The sequence below is a fragment of the Dermacentor andersoni genome, chromosome 8 (assembly GCF_023375885.2).
Source record: "Dermacentor andersoni chromosome 8, qqDerAnde1_hic_scaffold, whole genome shotgun sequence".
NCBI classification, from domain to species: Eukaryota; Metazoa; Arthropoda; class Arachnida; order Ixodida; family Ixodidae; genus Dermacentor; species Dermacentor andersoni.
Genome location: NC_092821.1, coordinates 92,085,245 through 92,097,718, shown reverse-complemented (window position 1 = coordinate 92,097,718; position 12,474 = coordinate 92,085,245). Strand labels below are relative to the sequence as shown.

The 12,474-nt window shown below is 53.6% G+C and overlaps 1 protein-coding gene and 1 pseudogene across 4 annotated transcripts in view; one reads left to right on the top strand and one right to left on the bottom strand.

Annotated features, from left to right (window-relative positions):
* The window catches only part of LOC126528900 (dermonecrotic toxin LsaSicTox-alphaIB2i-like), a 53,656-nt gene that overhangs the window by 34,292 nt on the left and 6,890 nt on the right, over nucleotides 1-12,474 (top strand). The window lies entirely within an intron of this gene.
* Nucleotides 5,931-9,643, bottom strand: LOC140219841 (uncharacterized; annotated as a pseudogene).

The following is a 12,474-nucleotide window of genomic DNA, read 5'->3' as shown; positions in this document are numbered from 1 at the left end:
TGGTTAAAAGAATAATCTTGAAATCATGGGGGTGGACGAGTGGAAACTATGGAAAATCGCAGATGTTGTGCTTGTGTCTAAGGTATTGTACAGTATGAACTACCAGCAGCGCACAAAAAAGACAACTAATCGAGTACAGGAATCAGGTAATAGCAGTTCTTTCCAACTTTACCATGCTTGAAGACCTCTATGAGAGAGAGCAAACGAACAAACACCTAGACAGAGCAGAGTTGCAGCCTGCAGCACAAGTTCTTCGCCTCAAGAGCTCAGAACCTGGTCCCAAGGTACTACTCCAGCTACCACATGAGATGCAAAGACGACTATCCCTCCCTTCAGAAACAACTCGGGAGCACCTGAACTTGAAACACAACAGGCCCATACCATGCAATATGGGGGCGAACCATTAGGCCACGAAACTATATACAACGGCCAAACACACGGAGGAGATTGCTAATCATGAAGATGCAAGCAAACTTCAGGCATATAAGTACACTGATGTGGCAATAGCAGTGTAACACTAGTATGACACCACATAAAATTAAACCCCATATAAATGAGTACCATTCCAGGTCATCGTACACCTAGAAAAGCTGAACTGAAAGCAATCAAAGCAGTACTTGTAGTGCAAATTACACCCTGCACAACACCCTGCACACCTGCATGAATTCACCAGAAACTGTCTGGGCCTGCACATCACACGAGATTGTCGGGAAAATCAGGACGTTGACACGCGACTTGCAAGCACATGGCCAAAAATTAAATGACATCATACACAGCCGTGCAGATATTCCAGGACACAAGCGGGCTTATAAGCCCGTCATAAGAAGCGAAAACTGGACGAGTTGGTGTGTATTCATGATTAACTAAAGCGCAACAGATATACAACAGACAAGAACGAAGCGCTCTGTGTTTTCACTTCGTTCTTGTCCATCGTATTTATGTTGCACTATAGTTAATGAATTCATGAAGCTGCACAGGAGAAGAATGATACCTCCGCCAAAGGGCCTGATTTCACATCCAAATCCATGCGCTCGCACGTACACGCCCACACACAAATGTTGCAAGGGTGCATAGCATGAAGCAGTATCAACAGGATGACAATAGAGATGTATGAGGACTAACTTTCAAATAAGGTTCATTGTAAAAATGTGACGATTTATACAAATTACCAGAAAAAAATATATTTTTGAAGGCTAGATAAAAATTAGTGCTTGATACGGCCAAACATAAATAAATATGCTACAGAAAGAAAATACAGAAAAATTCCAAGTGCGGGAAAAAAATAATTACAATTGCCAATCCTGCATGCCCGCACACTTCAAGAAACACTGTTCTTATTCCAATAGACAATGTGACAGCTTGCTTATGCAAGCACACTCTTCCAGTTCCATGCCATTGGAAAAAGAACAAGTTTCTTGGAAGGTAGCCAAATGCGCACTAGGTGATCACATAATGTTTTTTTCCCTGGACTTGTATGCGTATATGTATTTTCTCCCTTTCCCATTTTTCTGCTTGGTTTCATCAAGCACTAGTTTTTATCAGGTTTTATAGCTGTACTACTTTCTGGTAACCTTTATAAATCACTGCATATTCACAATAAACCTTTTAATTAGAAGTTAGCCTACCCTGTTCTTACTGCTTCACACTATACACTCTTGCTACATTGGCCAAATAAAAGATTTTATAAGGTACACAGAAGCATCATAAGGGTCATTAAAGTGACTTGTTGCAGGCTAAAAAAAATAAATAATAGCCTGGCTGCAAATGGCACCAGAGAACACATAGGACGAACAAGAAAACCGAGATGATCTAGCAACAGAATGTTTAATGTACAGAGAGAGAGAAGTGGTTCCTGTGGGGAAAGGAGGAAAGGCTGGCACTATCTTCTGCAACCCTTGCGGGCGCATGGCTCAGTGCCAGCAGGGGGATGGATATGGGAGTGAAGGAGATAGAAGGAGGGAGAAAGGTAGAGAGTCGCTATGGCAGTAGCGTAGCAGCCCGGCCGGGAAGGCCCAGTGGCTTCGACCGGAGGAGTAGACTGGTGATAGACCATAGGAAGTGGCCCAGCAGAAGCGAAGTTGAGGCGGATCAGGAGGCCCGAGGTGGTGAATAGCCGTTAGGCTATTCGTCTTTGCAGAAATTTCCTAGAGTCTCGCCGAGAGCCTCGACGAGTCGAGGTACTCGACGACACTTAGGAAACTGATAGCTGATTACGACTGGGGAAGAGGATGTATTCCTGTCGTGAACATGGGAGCCCCAGACAGGAGAACTCCTGCAGAAGTTGGCCCCGGTGCTGTAGGTGAGCAGGGCAGGCCAGTAGAAGGTGCTCCAGTGTCTCTGGGTCACCGCAGGAGGCAAAGACTGGCGAGGTGGCTTTCCCAAGGCGGTGCCGGCGGGCTGCCGTCCAGTAGCACCCAACTCGCAGTCGGAGAAGCAACGAGGTATCCCTTCGTGGGAGGCCGTGCTGTGGAAGAGGCCATGGAGGCCGTCCCATGGATACCCGTTTATCCGGATGGCAGGCGATGATGTGCCGGCGCAGCCTGTGTCTTGTGAAGTCCGCGGCCATTACAGCAGGGTTGAGGGGGACGCTTGAGTGGTGGGCGTTCTTTGCGAGTGTGTCTGCCTCTTCATTGCCCAGGATCCCTACGTGCGCCGGTAGCCAGTGCAGGGATGGTGAGCATCCTGCATATTGAAGGGCCACCAGTCTTGAGGAGTGTAGTGCAACCCCAAGGCTAGCCTTGTCAGGGCTCTGCTGGCAAAGCAGCGCTGCCTTGGAGTCGCAGAGGATAGCTGCCGGAGTGGTTGGTAGCTCGTCTGCCAGTAGGTCCACAGCAAGGTAGAGTCATGCTAGCTCTGCTGCGGTAGAGCTTGCATGTCCCGGGAGACGGCACAGCTTGCTCTTTTGTAGGGCCGGTGCAACGCAGGCTGCTGTGGATGAGCCCGTCTCCGGTATCACGGATCCATTGACGAAGATTTGAAGGTGGTGCCTAAGTCTCTCTTGGAGGAGAGAGGCTGCCGTCTGCTGTAAGGCACGTGTTGGGAAACGGTTCTTTGAGACACCTGGCAGCTCCGTCGAGATAGGGATTGGTGGTCGGTGTGGTGGGCGAAGCTGTACGGCGTTTGCAGGAGTTTCCCCTATGACTTCCTTATAGAGGCCACATAGCCGTCCCATGTGTGATGCTGGCCGGGAGCGTAGGCGGGTCAGGAGTGCTTGACCATCTGCGGCATGGTGTTGGCGATCAAAGTGTCGTAGCCCCTGTTGCAGGAAGAGTAGTGACAGGGGCCAGGCACCTGCCTCAGCATGAATGGCGGCCACTTGTGAGGTTCGGGGAACGACAAGACAGACCCGTATTGTTGACAGGTGCTGCAGCTCCAGTTTCCGCAGTCGTGGTGGGGGCAGCGCCACAAGAGGGAGGGCATACAGTAGCCATGAAGTGGCTGCAGCTTCAAAGAGGTGCAGGGCCCACCTGATGGTACAGCCCTGTCCACGGGCAAGGAGCTGTGAGATCGCCTTGCGGACCCGAAGCGTCTAGGCGCACAGGGCATTGGTAGCCGGCTGCCAGGTCAGCCGATGGTCAATGCGCAGCCCCAGGTACGTGACTGCCTTGCTCCATGGGATCTGGACGCCCTCCATGCGCAACCGGGCAGCTGAGCGGTGGGCTGCTGCTCTGGGATGCAGCAGCAAGGCCTCGGTCTTCCTGGCCGAGATGGTAAAGCCGATGCTGCACAAGTAGGCAGCCGCAGTGTCCAAAGCTCTCTGTAGGGCCGCACGTGCCTTGCGGATGTGTTGCGGTGGTACCTGCACCCATAGGGCGATGTCGTCCGCGTAGATTGAGGATTGCACGGGGAAGTGAGGGTCCATCGGCAGGGGGGCAGGCAACCGTGCCAAGGCCAGGTTGAAAAGGAAGGGGCTCACCACTGACCCCTGTGGCACGCCTGCAGCGACTGGACGGGGGTTGCTCTTCGATCGACCCACACGTACCCTGAGGGTGTGATTGTGCAAGAACGACGAGAGGAACTCCCGCAGGTTGCCACAGATGTCGAGGAGGTCCAGGCCCTGCTGGACAACTGCGTGAGGGAGGCTGTCGAAGGCACCCTGTACGTCGATCAGCAAGAGCACGACGAGGTCCCCGCCGGCCTTTGCGTCCTCCAGGGTGGACACCATGTCAGCGCTGGAGTACACCGCCGTCGCCGGAAGCCCGTCTGTTGGTCTGCCAGGAAGCCGCGACCACGGGCCACCCAGTCTAGTCGTGCCAGGGCCATGGCCTCCATCACCTTGCAGGCAGCGGAGGTGAGGGAGACCGGTCGATAAGACGACAGTTCCCTAGCCGGTTTTCTGGCCTTGAGAATGGGTGCCGCAATGGCTGTGCACCATGTCTCTGGCACCTGCCTTGACTGCGAAATCTCATTGACGCACTTGAGCAGGCGCTGTTGCTCGCTGGCGGCCAGGTTGCGGAGCATTTGTGGCGTTACACGGTCTGCTCCTGGTGCGCTGCGGCGTTTCCCTCGCCTCAGAGCCGCCTGGAGCTCATGCAGGGCAAGTGGCTCTTGTCAGAGGGCAGCGACCTGGGTGGACGTACAAGCAGGATGGAGACTGTGTAGACAGGTGGGCAGCTGGGCAGGGGGGTGCCCGACAGGAAGGATGGCTGCACTTTGTGGGACAGGAGGGGCGAATCGGTCCGCCAGAAGTTCCGCGATGGCCTCTTTGCTGATTTCTAGCGAGATGGCCACGGCGAGGATGGGTTGACGGCTCGTCCTCTTGCCGGTGAGAGAGTTGAGTAGTTACCAGGCTAGCGGGCCCTTGAACGGTCCTTGATGCTGGAGCACAGGCTCACCCAGCTGTGGTTCCTCCTGCGGCGGGCCTGTCTTCTACAGCAGGCGTCCACTCGTCTGTGTTCAGTCCAGGGCTCTGCCTTCCCTGTCCGAATTGCTCTGCGCTCCGTGCGGCGCGCGGAGGCACGGAGATTGAGTAGGCGGAGATCCGGGGCAGGGATGTCCGGTGGGGCAGAGCACTGAACGGTAGCCGCCTGGGTGCACTCCGCGATGGCATCTAGAAAGTCACAATGATCAATCGCCTCACTATAGTACTCCCTAAACACAGACCGGTCTATGACGTGAAAAGTTCTTGTCTTTGGCTCCCTTCCATGCACAGAGGTGATCACAATGGGGAAGTGGTCCGAACCCCAAGTTTCCGGAGTTGTGTCCCAGGAGTAGGAACACTGTTCTGTGGTGAGGGAGAGATCGATGGCTGAGTTCACCCCTCGGCGGACATAGGTGGGTCCTCCGCTGTTCACACCGAGTAATGCTGGCTGACAAGCAATAAACCGAACATATACACAAAAAGGAGAAGCAAAACTTAATGTGTTTCCTGACAGGAAATGCATCCATTTCTAACGGAGGCCATGCTGACAAGATCCTCCCAGCATTTTTAGACCCATAGCTTCCATAATTTCTCTAGGCAGCTGATCTGCACAGAATTCCAGCTTCTTCCCCTACAATGCACGCACAGATGTCGACGATGCATTGTAGAGGAAGAAGCTAGCATTCTGTGGAGATCGGCTGCTAGAGAAATTATGGAAGCTGTAGATGCAAAGACACTGGGAGAATCTTGTGTCAGCATGGCCTCTGTTGCACTTTCAGAGGTGGATGCGTTTCCTTCTGGGATCTGTATGGACACACATCCGATTTTACTTCTGCTTTTCGTGTAAATTCGATTTATTGCTTGTCGACCCGCATTTACTCGGCATGTTTAATAAACTTTCATTTGTTTATACATTTCATGATCTTCTTGGTCTCTAGCGGAAAGGTGTTCATTCTTTTTACAGTGAAGCTGTATATGCCTAGGTGAAATTGTGGTCCGATCACAAAAACCCTAGTGTAGGGGTATGAGCCATTGCATTTGTCTTACATGATGGACGGATTCGATTGGATTGGAGCCAACTTTATTTGTGCCTGCAGTTGGGCGCTCGCGCGCCCCGACGAGGGCCTACGTCATCTACGAAGTCGCCGTTACTCGGCGAGGGTCTCCGCTTACCGTGGCCAGCTCGCTAGGTTCCTGCCTTTCGAGCGCCCCGAGGACCTCCTGGACGGTCCAGAGCTGTTCGTCCAGGCCGTATCTCTTCGCGGCTGCCTCGAACGGCGGCGGGATCGTTCTTGATTTTGCTTCTTCTGGATTTTTAACGCAGTCCCACAAGATGTGCGTGTAATCTGCCGTCTCCCTTCGGCACACTCTGCACTTATCGGTCGTATATGTCTCTGGGTACACGCGATGCATCAGTCCCGGGCTCGGTAGCGATCCGGTCTGGAGCTGTCTCAGTGGTACCGCCTCCGTTCGGCTCAGCCTTGGGTGCGGGGATGGGAGAGTTCTGCGAGCCAGGCGGTAGGCCTTCGTGATTTTGTAGTAGTCCGTCATGCGGTCCTTGGTTCCGAACCACGTTGGACGGTCTGTCGCCGGGGCGCGGTTGGTTAGCGCTCGCGCCGCTGCGTGTGCCGTCTCATTGTGGTTCTCATTGCGTTCCGATGCGTCGCCCGCGTGCGCCGGGAACCACTTGAGTCTCACTTTTCTGTCTTGTAGTTTGGCCGCTCGCAGTACGCGTTCGGCCTCCCTGCAGATTTGGCCTTTGGCGAAGTTTCGCACCGCCTGTCTCAAGTCACACAGCACCATGTGGCAGTCTGCGTCGGCGATGGCCAGGGTGATGGCTACCTCCTTCGCTTGTTCCGCTCCGGCGCTTCTCACGCTTGCTACCGTCCTCGTGGCGCCTGTTGACGCCTCTATGACGACCGCTGCGAAGGCGTTCCGTTGGTATTCGGCCGCGTACACGTACCACGCGTGCTCGTCGTTGGCGGGCTGGTCGATGAGAGCCTTGGCCCTCGCCGCTCTTCTTCCCTTGTTGAACTCGGGATTCATGTTCTTCGGTGTGGGGTCGATTATGGTCTGGCATCGGACCTCCTCGGGGACGGGGAACTTCATGTCCATCTCGTTTGAGCGTCCTATACCCAGGTCGTCCAGTATCTTCCTCCCGGCTTTGGTCATGAACAGCCGCTCCAGTTGAGAGGTCCGTTACGCTTTGGCTATTTCTTCGAGCATGTTATGTATCCCGAGTTTTAAAAAGCGGGTCGTGCTCGTGGACTCGAACAGGCCCAGCGCCGTCTTATACGCTCTTCTGATGATCACGTTGATATTGTTACGTTCGTGTTGCAGCCATCTGTGGTAGGCTGCAACGTACGCGGCGTGGCTGATGACGAAGGATTGGACGAGCCTAATTAGGCTCTCCTCTCTCATGCCAGCCTTCCGGGAAACGACTCGTTTGAGGAGTCGATTCGCTTTGGCTGCTTTTGCCGTGAGACGGCTGATGGTTTCGCTGTTTCTTCCGTGCTTTTCGATGACCATGCCTAGGATCCTAATTTTGCCGACCTCGGGGATCACGTTGCCGTATTTGGTTACGATTCTGATTTTTTCGTATTTGCGTTATCTGGTCTTGCCTCTGCTGTTTTTGGTAGGTGGGAGTATGAGAAGCTCCGATTTGCTCGGCGAGCATCTCAGTCCGGTGCCTTCCAGCTGGTCTTCTACTGCGTCGACGGCGGCTTGCAGCGCGCCCTCGATGTGAGCGTCGCTGCCACCGGTCACCCAAAGCATAATATCGTCCGCGTAGATGGTGTGCCTGACGTCTTCGATGTCCGCGAGCTTTTCAACCACTCCGATTATTTCCAGGTTGACCAGCATCGGCGAAATGACCGATCCCTGCGGTGTGCCGGTACTCCCGAGTTTTTTCTCTTGCGTCTGAAGGTCGCCTGCTCGTAGCTCGGCGGTCCGGTCTGTGAGGAAGTCCTTGATGTAGTTGCAGGATCTTTCGCCCATGTTGAGCTTGGAGACTTGGGACAGAATCGCCGAGTGTTTCACCTTATCGAAGGCGCTCTGCAGGTCGAGCCCTAGGATTGCTTTGTTGTCGCGGGCGCTGCCGCCATCGTCGATGATTTGGTATTTGAGCTGCAGCATCGCGTCCTGCGTGCTTAGGTGTTGTCTGAAGCCGATCACCGTGGCCGGGTACAGCCCTTCTCGTTCCAGGTAGTCTTGCCATCTGTTGAGCAGGACATGCTCCAGCACCTTGCCCACGCAGGACGTGAGCGAGATGGGCCGGAGGTTATCCGTGTCCGGCGGCTTCCCCGGCTTGGGAATCAGGATGGTCTTGGCTATCTTCCACAGCTTTGGCAGCGCGCCCGCTCTCCAGAACTTGTTCAAGTATTTTGTGAGGTTCTCAATCGAGCCATCGTCGAGGTTCTTCGGCGCCTGTTTGTGACGAGGTCCAGGCCGGCTGGCTGCCGACCGGCTGTTGAGCTCGTGCAGGGCCGTGCGTGCCTCCTCGACGTCGATGTCACGATTTCGCGTTAGGTAGGCCGCCGTACGGCGCGTGTTGTTCGGTGGGTTATTCGGCAGGTATTTGTCGTTAATGCGCCTGGTGACTTCGTCGGCGCCGTGTACCGAGACCGCCCAATATATGAGCTTGGCGAGTCTGTCCGTTTGGTGCGACTTGGTCTTGGTTTCGTCAAGCAGCTGCCGCAGCAGCTTCCACGTCATCCTGCTGTGCACCTGCCCGTCTGCCGCATTGCAGATCTCGTTCCACAGTTGCGTGCAGAGCGCGTAGCAGCGATCCTCGATCGCTCGGTTCAGCTCCGCCACCTTCTTTTTGAGTCTGCGGTTAAGCCGTTGTTTCTTCCAGCGATTGAGTATGAACTGTTTGGCTTCGATGAGATGCGCAAGCCGGCTGTCTACTTTGTCGATCTCCGCGCCCGTTTCAATTTCGTTGGTCTCGTCGCGTAAGCTCTTGGTGATTTCGGCCGTCCACAAGTCGATGTCATCGATCTCGTCGTCACCGTCTATCTTCTGCCTTCTGGAGTCTCGAAAAGCATTCCAGTCTATCCACCTGTGTGTTTTGATGCTGGTGTCGCTGTGTTCCGGTATGCCGATTTCCACGATGGTGTGGTCGCTGCCGAGGTCCGTCCCCGTGTTACTCCAGGTGATCGCGCCCCGGATGTTGTTCTTGACGAACGTGAGGTCCGGAGTGGTGTCCCGGGGCACGGAGTTACCGATTCTCGTCGGATGAGTCGGGTCCGTGATGAGGGTGAAGTCGAGTTCAGTCGCGTCTTGGTACAGGTCGCGGCCCTTTGCTGTGTACTTGTTGTAGCCTCAGGCAGGGTTCATCGCGTTGAAGTCTCCGCACGCGATCAGCGTGTTGCGGCCCGCTGTGGTGCTAGCTCTGTGCAGTAATGTCTTGAATCTCTCTTTTCTCTGCGATAGGTTGCTGTAGACGTTGAGCAGAAATATGCTTCCTTTTCTCTTCTTGCCCGGGATGATTTCAGTGAGTGTGTGCTCGATCTTGATATTGCTTTGCAGCTCATGTTCGACGAACGTGAGTCCTTTCCTGACCAGGATGCACAGACCTCTGCCGTCGAGCGGTCCCTTGTGCACTCTGTAGCTGGGGAGGGACGGTGCGTTGGTTAGTGTTTCTTGTAATAGTATAACGTCTGGCTTGCGCGCGGCATGTGCGATGTGCTGTTGGATGACTGCCTTCTTCCTTTCGAGGCCGCGACAGTTCCACTGCCACGCTGTTACACCTGCTGCCGCTGGTGTTGAGTTGGTGGCCATGATTGCGTTGGCATGTATGGGGCTCCCTGGTTGGGTGGATGTTGCGCGAAGAGGGGTGCAAACGTCGGGTGGCTTACCATCGGCTGTAGGGTCCTTTCGATGTAGACGAATCTGTACGTGTTCTCGGCTTGGTAGGTCTCCATTGTTTGTTTCAATGCTGTCACTGCTGCGATGTTCGCTGTGATTAGCTGTTCGAGTTTGGTGAATGTCACTTCGAATTTCGCTTCGATGCTGTCGATGCGATCGTTTTCTGTTTGCTTCCGCGTGGCCTCGACGGCTAGCTTCTTCGGTGCCGCTTCCTTTATGACTGTCTCCTGGACGTTCGTGGTTGTTTCCTCGGTCTTGCTTGCGCTTGGCATGGGTCTCTGTAGAGGCTCGCTGTTGCATTGCAGCAACTGACGGATCTCGGCGATCTCTCTCCTGAGGTTCTTGATGGTAGCTCGCAACGCCGCTTTTTCTTGTCTTAGGGTCTCATTTGCTTCTCACACCTTGTTCATATCTTCTTTCCTCGTGGCTTCGGTGATTTTCTGCGCGTTCCTTATATTGTTCCCTTTGGCCGCGTCGACCTAGCTCACTCGCTCACGTGATGGTGAGCTTTTCCTGCTGAGGCTTCTCTTGCAGTAGCTGCTGTCTCTTGATTTAGGCGCGCGGCGCTCCGATGGGGTCCTTGATTTTCGTGCAGCTTGGTACTTGTCAAGTGGCAGGAAATCGTTCTCCGACAGTAGCTGGCGTTGGGCCTGTTGACGCTCCCATTGTCGCTTGCACACTACGTGGGGGATCTTGTATTTCGCCTTGCACGTTCGGTCTCCGGTCGGGAGTTCGTCCCCGCACAACTTACATTTTAGGATACAGCGATGGTCTTCTGTAGGATTCGCGAGTCCGCAGGCCAGGCACGTCTTGATTGTGGGGGTCGGGCACACGTACTTGCGGTGTCCCACTCGGCCGCATTGCTGGCAAACGTCGATCTGTTTCCTGTAGAGGCGGCACGGTATGAAAGTGACTCCGTATGGGACAAAGTTTGGTACCTTGGATCCCTGGAACACCACGATCGCAGTGGTGGTGCTTCCAATCCTATTTGCGCCCACTGCTAGCAGGTTCCTCTCGTTGACGATGTTTCTATCTAGCTCGTCGGCGCTCGCGTCGATGGGGGCTGCCTCTGATGACGCCCTTTACGGCGTCGTGAGGTGTCGTAGGGTTTGCCTTGAATAGAGATTTCCTGGATTTTAGCGTGCCTTGCCGCGTTGTTTTCGTTCGGTGTACTGACGACCAGGATGTTCTGTTGCGTGTTGGGGCAGATGGTGTCCGCGGCGCTTTCCTCGCTCGTGATCTTGGCCGCAGCGAGTATGGCCGCAGCGACGGTGGTGGTGCCGGTCTTGACGATGTCCAGTCCCCGTCGGGGTCTGACAACTATCTTGCTTTCTTCCAGTGGCATGGCTGGCATGCGTGCTGCCTTGATGACCGAGGCTCTGACGTTCTTATTGAATTTCGACCTCGTGCTTGTTTGACTCCCGCCGGGTCCATCGGGCTTGCCGCTTGAGGGGGTCCACTGGCGCAGCCTCGACATGCGTTCCCCCGCGAGCGTCCATCCGGCGTCGTTGTGGTACTCCTCGGGTGATATCTCTTTTCCTTGAACTTGAATGCACATGTGATTGTCCACGATCATTGTTGTTTGAACGGGCGCCTCCATCTCGGAGCTGACGAGCGGCAGCCGCCGAGGAGTACGGCAGGCCGCTGTCGGTGCGACGGTGTTGGGCCTAGCGTTCGCGGAACACGCCTAGGCCTAGCAATCCTTCGCACAGCGGCAGTAGAAATAGTCACGAAATGTGGCAAAGAAAAACGCACCTCTGGGGTCAGCTGGTATCGGTCGATGCCACTCGCCTTCACGGACACATTGGTGCAAGCAAAACGTTGGTTCAGGATAATTAGAGCTGCGTAATTGGCTAGCAATCACGGAGCCGTTCTCATGATGGACGGAGAAATTTCATGTTGGGTAGACATATAAATGATTACGCATTTAAAACGTATACGTTTCAGGGAAGGGACACAGAGGGGGACGGGGTTAAGATAATATCATGATGTCATAATTATCTCGCAGCAAAGGTGTGATGGGCCATTGGCTACACCGACAGTGACGTCGTTTCTCTCTCGCAGCAGAGCACGCGTGCAGCAGTCTCTCTCCGACATCCCAATAGGTATAGAAATGTGTCCCGGTATTTAATTAAATTAAATGTGCAGCCCCGGAGCATCACTTGGTAACTACAGTGCATAATCGAGTCATAAATACCATGATTAACGCATTACAAAACACAAATGCGTAACATAATTCATAAAGACTTTGATGGACCCGCTAGATTAGCACAATGAACCACTCATCGCACTTTCCATGATGGGGATCTTGCAAAGCGCGATGTGTGACATTCCAAATAAACAATGTGATAAAACCAAGCCAAACGTGCGCGTAACGTCATTAAGAAACACAGACATAACCAATAATGTAGAAAGACTTGAATAAGCCGTCGGAATTAACCCAGTGATAAACACCGTGGCCACACATTTCAGCTTCGCTGGTTTACCATCTGTACAGGGTGCATGGGCAGTAATTTTTTTTCTGTTATTGTTTGTTAAGTATTGTATAATGTTGTGCCAATAAAACACGTTGGTCTAGTTGGTGCATTGTATTGGTGCTGCCTTTTTGCTGGTGTTTTATTAATGTTGAGCCCTTCTTTCTTTTGTAACTACTTTTTTATTCCCCCTCACCTAACATTCCGACCTTGCAGCCTGTGAGGTATATAAATAACCTTGCTCAACAAACGTCCTTGCTCAACAATCAT